Source organism: Alosa sapidissima, chromosome 20, assembly GCF_018492685.1.
Source record: "Alosa sapidissima isolate fAloSap1 chromosome 20, fAloSap1.pri, whole genome shotgun sequence".
Taxonomy (NCBI): Eukaryota; Metazoa; Chordata; class Actinopteri; order Clupeiformes; family Clupeidae; genus Alosa; species Alosa sapidissima.
Window position 1 is genome coordinate 13106596 of NC_055976.1, and position 10672 is coordinate 13117267.

General features: G+C 40.1%; 1 long non-coding RNA gene across 1 annotated transcript; it reads right to left on the reverse strand.

The window, feature by feature from the left end:
* Window positions 1–6001: 6001 nt before the first annotated feature.
* Window positions 6002–8176, reverse strand: LOC121694488. Its single transcript, XR_006025774.1, has 4 exons — window positions 7804–8176; window positions 7268–7329; window positions 6629–6706; window positions 6002–6113 (listed from the first exon to the last, which is right to left on the reverse strand). It is a non-coding gene; the product is annotated as an uncharacterized LOC121694488 (long non-coding RNA).
* Window positions 8177–10672: the final 2496 nt, after the last annotated feature.

The window sequence follows — 10672 nt, forward strand, 5'->3', positions numbered from 1 at the left end:
ATGTGTGTTTGGATATGGTGCATATGGTGACCTGTATAAACTCTTGTTCATTCATGGCTTCATAAAATATCAACATCCAATGCAGTGTGAAATAACATTTAGCAAATAGCATTTAAAATATGGGGCGGAGAAGCATGTCCCCCTCAAAGTATAATGATAACGATCTTGTTTTAAGCCACAGGTTGGAGCTAAACATTAGAGCTTTTTTTTTTTTAAGCTTTCTCTGTTTTCTCCCCCACTATTACATTTCTATGAAGAAAGTGATTGAATGGCCTGTAAGTCATCTCCTACCTATGTCCCTCGTATGACTAAATGAAATTTCATGACTTTTCCAATACTTTCAATGAATTTACTCAAATTTGACTTTTCCAGATTTTTCATGACCGTGGAAATCCTGCAAGTTTAAAATATTATGATGGTCGACAGTGGGTCAGAAGTGGTGGTCGGATACCTGGAAGCCTGCTTTCACTATCTGGGTTTTTGCTCAGAATTTGGTCCCCCGCACTTTGAAAATATCTCCTGCGCCCTTGCACACACAAGCATACACACACACAGACACACTCTCTCACACACACACACACACACACAGTCAGTGGACGCTGAGCACTCTTAGTAGCTGGATAATGGATCACCAGTGATATTTCAGAAAGATGATGGGCAGAACACAACTATACACTAAAAACCAAATGCTATGAGCTATGTGGGAATAAGCACAGCTGCAAAGTGTATCGCTGAATCACTGTTAATTAAAGTCTGTGATTGTGGCCACATTTTCCAAACTCTGCATTTCTCTCCAACACACCACATACTCCCTAAATGTCAAAGAAAAGGAGAAAAATGAACACATCAAAAATGAACCCTCAGACATTCAGTTTGGCTGCACAAGTGAATATAATTCATTTAGGAATCTAGAGAAGAGAGATCAGCAACATGCCGTGTGTGAGCATGAAAGAGCCTTACAGATCTTAGCACAGCCCCGACAAATTCAGCACAGAGTCACAAATTGTAGAGGCTGTTCTTATTTGCATCAGTCACATTGAAAATTCATTGCCATATTAATCTGTTTAAAACGCTTGATTTATTCTTGCACCTCAGTTTATTTTTCCATTTCGCTTATCGGTTTAATGTTTTTCAAACCTCATGCGGTGTTGTCATTTTACTTGGAATGCTCAATAAAACACATTCTTTGTATTTAATCTGTAAAGCTCTTCATGCACTCTCTTCGTCACCCTGTGTGCACTGTTGAGGAATAAAAAAAGTTTGTCATGACATAGTGATACATAGGGAATGTTTTGGAGGAATATTGCCAGTCAAACTCAACCCATAACTAGTTAGAGTTCCAACTGAATGGTTTGTGAGAAGTTGCCCACTAATAGTTCCCTCGGAAAGATATTGGGCAACTATCACTCAGCAACATTGTCTGCTAGCCAAAACTGATCATCATTTTCTTCACTTATAGTTTACCGAAGAAAACACAGAAGCCTGGTTCACCTCAGGACATGAGTTTGGCCTGCATATCACTGACTGACAAATGTGTAGTATCCTGGGATGTTATTGGATGATAGTCCAGACTGTTATTGCGTAAGACCTCTGGTGTCCTCAGAGAGAACTATGAATACTAAAAATAAATACAAAAAAAGAATTACAACTGCATCACATTTTCTCCCTATCTAAGTAAGCATTAGTATTCTAAGACATCTTTTAAGTAGGCATTAGTTCTAAGACATCTTCTACGGTAAGTAGGCATTAGTAGTTCTAAGGCAAGTTAATTTTGTTTTATGTGTTACAGTTACATGGTACATATGAATCTGAACAGGATTGCACATGGATGTTTCCAGCTGGAGCTTGAGTTTTAACAGACATACTGCTGTGGGTTCAGCATCCATGCATAAACAGAGAGAGAGATAAACGTGAGGTCTGTGAAGCTCTCTGTGAATGTTAATCCAGTCCCATGCATGCTCTGTTTGGATTTCTGTGAGACCCCAAGCAGGCCTTCTGAATAAGAATAAGAAATGAACTGCAGATGAGGTGGTGGTGGTGGAGGTGGTGGTGGTCTGGGGTTGCCGGGAGAGAGACGCAGGAAGAAAGGCGAGACGATAGATACGACTTATGGCTTCTCGCTGCTGGTGGGGAGATTCACATGGCAGATTCTTGAAACCCGAACTTGATGCACGGACCAATGCCAGATGTTCTGGCTCCACATACATCCTTGGGTACTTTGTGTGTGTGCGTGCGTGTGTGTGAGTCCCTACATGTGTGTGCATGGGTGACTGAACAAAGACAAAACCAGACTCTCACTCAGGTGTAGTTTGTTTTGGTTCAGCTCTTTTGGAAGGCAGCCTGTGTCAACTTGGGACTAAACCAAATCTATAGTTTCTGTGATTTATCAAACATGTCTGGTGCAAGTATGATGGAGTTACCGTCAAATTTCAAGCCTGGGTTAAATTTAAAAACAGCATTTACTGTTGGGAAAACACAACAGATATATAATAAAATTGCCAACATCAACCACTTGTGTCAATAACCCCCATTAGACCCAATCCAATACAATGTATGCGGTTTCTCTGTTTTCTTTTAACTGGATCGAAGGCATCTCATTACCCTCCCTTTCAGATCTAGCAGATTAAAATAGGCTGCCTTGTGGTCTTTCGACAGTCTCACTTTTGGGTACTTTGATTTGGCTTCTTGGAAACCAAGAAGAAAGTGAGCTGTATGCTTGTGCTAAAAAGGGCGATCCTACACCTCAGGGCCTTACCAATAGGACTGAGATTGAGATTCCCTTTTTTTGTTCTTCCAAACGAAAAAAAAAGCTTCAAAGATGCCCAAACACCAGGCCAGTCTTCCTCGCGTCCGACCCTCGAGGCTAACGTCCGTCTGCGGTCGCACTGATCTACACAGCGCCCCCGCGAGTGACGGGGCATGACAGGCAGGAGGGAGGCTCGTCAACAACAATCAGCAAAACACCACTATAGTACCTGCCCCGGGCATTCCCCCACATCTAATGGCCACCTTACACCAGACAACTTTGACAAGATTTGGGAAAGATTCTTAAAAAGTTGTAGTCTTTTAACTAATGCCCCCTATTCAAGCTTTACTCAAAAGACTCCAATCTTTCAAGAATCTTTCCCAAATCTTGTCAAAGTTGTTTGGTGTAATGAGGCCATAACACTCTTCACCAACCTCTCCAGTGGGGTGTACTACGAAGCACGTTAGACATATCTAGGCTATGTAGACATATCGAGGCTTGACAAAGCCTTGACTCAGGGGTATACGTTAAGTGATACTACGATTGCAGTTATGTGATATATTTGTCAAACTAGGCTTTCAGCTCAGATCTGTGCGCGTTCTCGGTGTTGGGATGACTTTGGCCAATCGTGTAACGTGGAGACGCACAAGACCGCCTCTATTTAAAAACAATTACTTCCGCATTCATGAGCGATAGCTTAATCTACACTGCGGTGATTTTTTGTGTCTAACCTATAACATCAAATAAATCAATTGTCATCAGTTGTTGTATGGTATGCACGTCCATAGTGGGATATTTGCACGCACAGCACTATTAAAGCGCATTCAAGATCCAAAATGTTAGTAGAGGCGGAGCTCCACCTGTAAGACATATGACAGAATCCTACACGTGAGATAACTTCGTTTTAAAGACAATTGATTGGTCAGTGTGCGGTAGATTACACGATTTGAGCTATAACTTAGCACATAACCTCCTCCCGACCAGGTTTGGTTGACAGCATAAGATACCATGGTGATATAGCGACACTAAAACAGATCCACTTTCGTGTCACAGCATAGCCTGGCTTTGAGCGCAACATACCTCGCTAACCCACTAATCGAGATTCGTAGTACACCCCACAGACCTACCTAAATTTAAAAAAAATAAACAACACCACTGGAAGGTATGCTGGCTCCATTCAAAGTGATTATGGTGTAAAGGCAAGAGCTCCACAATGCCATGAGAGTTGCGATGTGATGCAATTGCGATGTGATGAACAGGTTGTTGCACACCTTTGCCATGGAAATATGTTAGAGACTTATAAGTGGAAATTACAGCCGAAATTACAGCCATTTATAACACCATTAAAATAAGGTTGACATGCACCTACATACGTGGCCAACATGTAGGTGTTATATGAGATTCAAATATTCTTTACATTTTAAGGGAAGTGACGATGCATGAGGGAGATGCATGAGTTTTATGTTACAACTAGAAAATGCAATTTCGAGGAAATTACCAGTGCATGAAAATATAAATATACTGTATATTATAAATTGTAAATAAAATGCCAAACAAACTTTTATTTGGAAACAGTAGTTGATAACAACTGACAGTTGAAATGGCTGAACAGTTAAATAGTTGAGTAGTTTAAATAGTTAAATTATTTAATAGTGAATTATTGTAGTGTAGTGAGGACATTTATTTTGAAACAGTTGTGGGCAAAGGAAATAGTATACTTAAGAGAGCCAGATTGTATGCTTAAAGCCTGAGACAGAGTATATAGTTTAAAAGTTGAATGTAGATAGTGGACCATAGTGTAATGGATGTTGATAGACAGAAAGTTGAATGGATGTTGATAGGCAGATTGTTTAATGGATGTTGATGGATAGTTTAATGGGTGGATGAGTGAATGGTTTGAAGAGGATGAATGGATAGAAAGTTGGATGGAATGTGCCTTATATCCTTGTAGAATGGAGAGACACAGAGACAGTTGGCCTAGTTAAGCAGAAAGCAGTTGATACAGGTGCAATCAGTTTAACTGGCCCTTTGATGGGTCCTAGTTGAGCAGCTGGAAGTTGATACAGGTGCAAATCAAGTTAATTAGTCCATTGTGATGTCATAGTGCTAATGCAAAGTCTATGGGGGAAAATAAGCTTGTTTTTTGTTAATATCTCAAAAAGTATAAAGTTTACAAAAGTGAAAAATACATTCCTCAAGTGTCCTTTTCAAGACCTACGTTACAAAGTTTGAACGAAGTTTCTACGTTAAACGGTTGAAGCTGAATTAGACGCAGACATTTGGTGGGAAGAATAATAATAAGAAGAAGAATACTTCGGATAACAGAACAGTGCATTTTCATGCACTGTAATAAGAAGAAGAATACTTCGGATAACAGAACAGTCCTAGCCTAGAAATCTAGACGCGCCCCTAGCGGTCTAGCAACTCTCCGTTGGCTTGTGAGCTCCAGAAATCGAAACTTAATCAGGCCAATGAAATCGTGTATAGAGTCATTAGGTGGGCTTAACATAATGATTGATGGCAGACTTGCAACGGTTTGGCTTGAATTCCCTGCTACTTGAAAACAAACTAGATGTACCGCATAGCGGTACAAAATATGACCGCCGCTTAGTCCTGTACATCCATTCCGCGAAAATAAATCATATTAATGAATTTGTCTCCATCTTCTACTCCATCCCCCACTCTTGAAACTTTTGTGTATGCTTGTTTGGAATGTGTGTTTGCACACATTCCGCACACAAAGTAGCCTACTGGCGCTGCAAAGGTAAATATATTCACCTTCAGATCTGGGCCAGATCCGCAAAATGGACCCGGGCCGGTGTCTTTTGGCACAACGGGCCAATACCGTTCCGCATCCGTTTTCATTATTTGGGCCAAATGTGCACTTTCTCATAATGATCTGGGCCAGATCCGGACCAGATGAGTATTCGATAGTGGCGATTGTGGCCCTTATTTGGGCCAAATGCGGACCAGCTCATTTTACGTCTGGCACCCATTTGTACTATATAGTCAATGTCACTAACAAATCAAGGAGTTACAGTATTTGTTCAGAATTTCAAGCTTTAAAAAGTTAAGATTGTCAAAAGTAAAGGATTACTAATAAAGCTTTTTAAACAGTAACATCCAATACCCCTAGTTGAACTCAGTAGCCAGTAGTTTGATCATGTATATTGAGTGTTAAATTATCAACATCTTGGAATAAATTATCTAAAAATCAAAACCTTGTACTAATGTATTTCAGAAAAGAAGCACAAATTCAAAATTGTACTTACTTTATTAAATTTCATTTATCACACACCCTCTCAATTTATTACACACACATATGTAGCATGCACTGGGTGGTGGGTGGATCTTGTCCTTACTGCCCCTGTTGAGACAAGAAAGGCAATCAGCACACATGACAATCCTTGGCTAATGCTTCCTGTACAAAAATGACATTACTCAACATTATCAAGATAGTTAATGATTTGAGAATGAATGATGTGATGCAGTGTGTAATGCTTCCACTAGATTGGAAATGTAAAAATCTTGTTTGAGAAAGATGACAAGTCTTAGTCTTGGAACAAGAAAATTTGAAACATTTGAAAATGGTGGGTACAAATTAGAAGACAAAGTGGAATGTCTATTTCTATCCCTGTTCAAACAATTTAAGCAAAAAAAAAAAAAAAAAAAAAAAAAAACAGTGTTCCACATTCAGCTTTTAGAGAGACAGTTATCTTTGATTATGAGTGCACCACCAGGGACTCAAATTTCCAAATGACGATTGTCCGTCATACGAACGAGAATTTTAATCCTGATAACACCTTTATGTAATATATTTTGGTTTTTGAGTTTTAAATGTCAGAAACATAGGCTAAACAGTGCTACAAGACTTACACTTACCTTACTGAAAGGCAGGATTGCAGACAGGGCACGCCGAATTCACGCCAGTCACGCCACCTCAACGCCTCGGTCCTGGGGCTGAAGAGACGGGGGAGGAGGAAGAAGGCATGATTCATTCGATACTTGGATACCCGTCTAACAGTATAAAATCATTATTTTAACATACAAACACGTATCTCACAACATAGATAACTCGCCAACATCCCAATTCGTTCCATTGTTAGGGACCTGAAACCGGTCTATACAGCTCTGTAAATTTTCATGGTGGATTACGTCGAATAAGTCGACTAATCGCTGCAGCACTACAAAGAATCTGTCACTGTTTATGTTATAACTAGATTGTAACTCTGTAAAGTGTGTTTTCCATTGCTGCTGCTTCAGTTTTCTCAACCACGATTACCACTATGTAGTCAAGATGGCGCACGCTGAGGGCGAAAGATTCTAGAGTGAAGCACGTATCCAGCGTTCCACATTCAGCTTTTAGAGAGACTGTTATCTTTGATTACGAGTGCACCACCGGGGATTCGAATTTCCAAATGACGATTGTCCCTGATAACACCTTTATGTAATATATTTTGGTTTTTGAGTTTTAAATGTCAGAAACATAGGCTAAACAGTGCTACAAGACTTATCACTTACTGAAAGGGAGGATTGCAGACAGGGCACGCCAGTCACGCCACCTGAACGCCTCGGTCCTGGGGCTGAAGAGACGGGGGCGGAGGGAGAAGGCATGATTCATCATTTGATACTTGGATACACGCCTAACTGTATAAAATCATTATTTTAACATACAAACACGTATCTCACTACATAGAACACATCTCAATTATTTTCTGGCTTACAGAGGATGCGGTAGCGGTTAAGGAATCAGGCTAGCATGCTAGCCTGGAAATTGTGTGTTAAAATCTCAGCCCAAGTTGCTCTAAGGGAGACTAGCCCTGAAGTAACAAGTAAATTGACCAAATTAAGTCGCTTCGGATAAAAAGCGTTGCTAAATTAATTTGTACATGGATAAAATGAACATTTCATTAACCCTTGCTTACCCCAAAAGCTAACGTTAGCTAATTGTCCAAGACCAATTTAAAGTAGCGTAAACGTCAAAAGGATCCATTAACATTATATGAAAGCAAAAATAATGTATTTCATTCTAATATAGTTGAAGCAAATAGGCTTACCTGAAACAAACCAAACAAACTCTTCTTTTCACTAGCTCTCGTGTTCACCAACCGCCTCCGTTAATGTCTAACTCAGCTCTGGCGGCGGTAAGGCAGTCGACGAAATCGTAGGACTAAAAATTCGCGCTTGCGTTTCACGACGGCTGGTCGTATCAGTTGTGACTGTGCTTTCCGCCCCCTGGTGTCTGATCCGGGTGAATGTCTCCATCACGACAGTAAAACAGAGGTGACAGTTACACGGATTTGCCAGTTTGAAGGCGGAGTCTGTCCGGAATCTGCTATCTGGGATAGATTTGTTTTTGGGGCAAAAAATTTGTAGCATTGTTATAAAACCTTTAAAATCTCTAAACAATCACAAGTAGGGCAGTTCATCACAGTCCATCCATTGACACTGGACTGATGAAAGGTACAACTGTAGGCTACATTGTATTTGGGAAAAGCAGAAGGTAGCAGCATAATGTATTTATTCATTTATTATTAAACAAAACAATCCCTGTCAGTTCCATGAAGTTTTCAACAGCTATCAAGAAGAGAGGTCATGTCATGGATTTTTGTGAATGTTTCTTCTTCTACATATGCATAAGTTTAGTCATCTAGTTCAAATGATATTCAGCTTTATTGTAAATGCACAAATTAAATACCAGTAGTCTAAAACAAAATGCCGTTTTACCCAGTGGTGCAAATAACTGACATGTCCAAAAGGGCCTTCATGAAATGCGTTGCGAGACTGTTCATACACATTTTAACGGGCAAAGTTGAAGAGCTACTGTCCGTTATTATTTGTGCAAATAATATGCTGATTCATGTTCCCTTGCATTTTGCAACTATGAGGTCCATGGTTAAGCTCAATCTTTTGACGCAATCTTTTGATTTTCACCCAGCCTAGTCCATGGTAGGCGCCCGATAGAAATATTGTTTAATTTTGCGATTGAGATATCCCCTGCGACGTGTTCGCCCCCCGGTTTCAGAGCTATTCTAAATGCAAAAAATGCATAGAGGGAGTTATGACAAAACCGTGACTGTTAACAAACTATAAGCTATATAAGGTAGTCCCTATGCTAGGCCTATTACACAACACTTGTCACTAGGCTATGCTGGTGACCCAAATAAAATCTCCTTTGGAACCAATGGCTTACACCTTACAGTATCAAGCTGCCACCTCTTGGCGAAAAGTTAATAGTTTTGCATATCAGTAATACATTTCACGTAGCTGTGTGAATCACGGAAAGGGCGAATGAAGTGGACACTTCTAAATGGAACCCAACCCACTGTACAGTAGCTCAAGGTCTGTGGCTAAAGCAGCCATAATGAAAGTTATGTTATAAGTTACGTTATCATTGTTTGGATACTTCACACACACGTGTTTTTTAATCGCATAGACTACAACTACCAAGCTGGAATCAAAGCACATCGACTCCCCTCTCACACCCTAAACACACACTTCGAACAAACAAAAAGCGCCTCAGTCTCACGGAATAGCCATAGGCAAAACTGTATCTGACCGGTGTAACGTTGGTACTAAATCATCCATCGCAAAGAATGATTTTTGTAGCACGTGCAACAAATATGTGTAGGTACAGCCCTGCCCTGAATACATCTCAATGTGCGCTCTAAAACATCTGGTTTAAATGGAGATGTAGATCATCACAGGTGCGTTAATAAATCTACATTGCTGCGAGTTGACACAAATTATTCACTTTGACGAATTTATGTAGTTTCAGTTACTTTACTTTGAGCCATGCTCATCCTTACTTGAATCACCTTTGAAAATAGAGGATTGAAGTAGCCTATATGGGTGTTTGGGAACGGACGTTGACTCAGATGCTTTTTGAGACTTTGAGCAGAAATGTCCCAGCCCGGTGTTTAGGATGCATCATAGACAGGTTATCTTTCAGGTAGCCTATATATTTTCCATTAAAAAACCATCACGTAGCGAACGTGTTGTGGCTAACTCACTTAGCTCATGTTAGTAGCCTAAGTTATGGTCATAAGCAAACGAGATGACAGTCGAAAGATACAATTAGTGCTGTTATCAATTTGTTTGGTAGCCTATAAACGCATTTATGGTTTTCTACAAATACATCAATAATCAAATTGGCCTCCATCACTCAACCATGCTAACGGTAACATTATTTTACCTACGTTCTGCTATTGATAGGATTAACGTAGCTGCTAGCCTACCTGCAGTAAAAAACAAGCATGTCCGATAAACATTCTCAGATTTATTTCGGCTTCAAGAGGAAATGGGAATTACATGTCATGCAGAAATCATCCTACCCTTAGATGTTCTCTGCGGTAAACTACTGTACAGTCTTGTCCTTGTAGGAAGCGTAGTGTCTTTCCAACCCACTTTAGATTAACTTCCAACATTACGTCACTCTGCAACGATGCGCCATCTAGTGGACAAACGACTACGTGACGCCAATACTGGAAATGCAGCCAAATTATTATTATGATGAATATTTGGTTTTCCTTTAATCCTACTGAATTTGTAATTATGTATCGCCCGTTCTAATTCCCGATACTGATGGTATGCGTGCCTGTGTGTGTGTGTGTATATGTGTGCACCACCATCTACAGGCCAATGAGTGTACAGTCACTAAATGTACACATAACTTAATTTTTTAGACCTCCCCATGGATGAAATTCTACGAAACTTGGCATACCCCCAGAGAATGTCAGGTTAATCATACACATAAAATTTGGTGCAGTTCTGAACGTCTTTACTGAAGAGAGGGGCGATTAAAGCAGAATGATATTGCATTTTCATTTTTTACCGGGGGGGTGCAAATCACAAATGAGTGATTATGGGCTAGGTTGATGTGGGCCCTTGAGACCAACATACCATAAAAATTTCTTCATCCTCGGT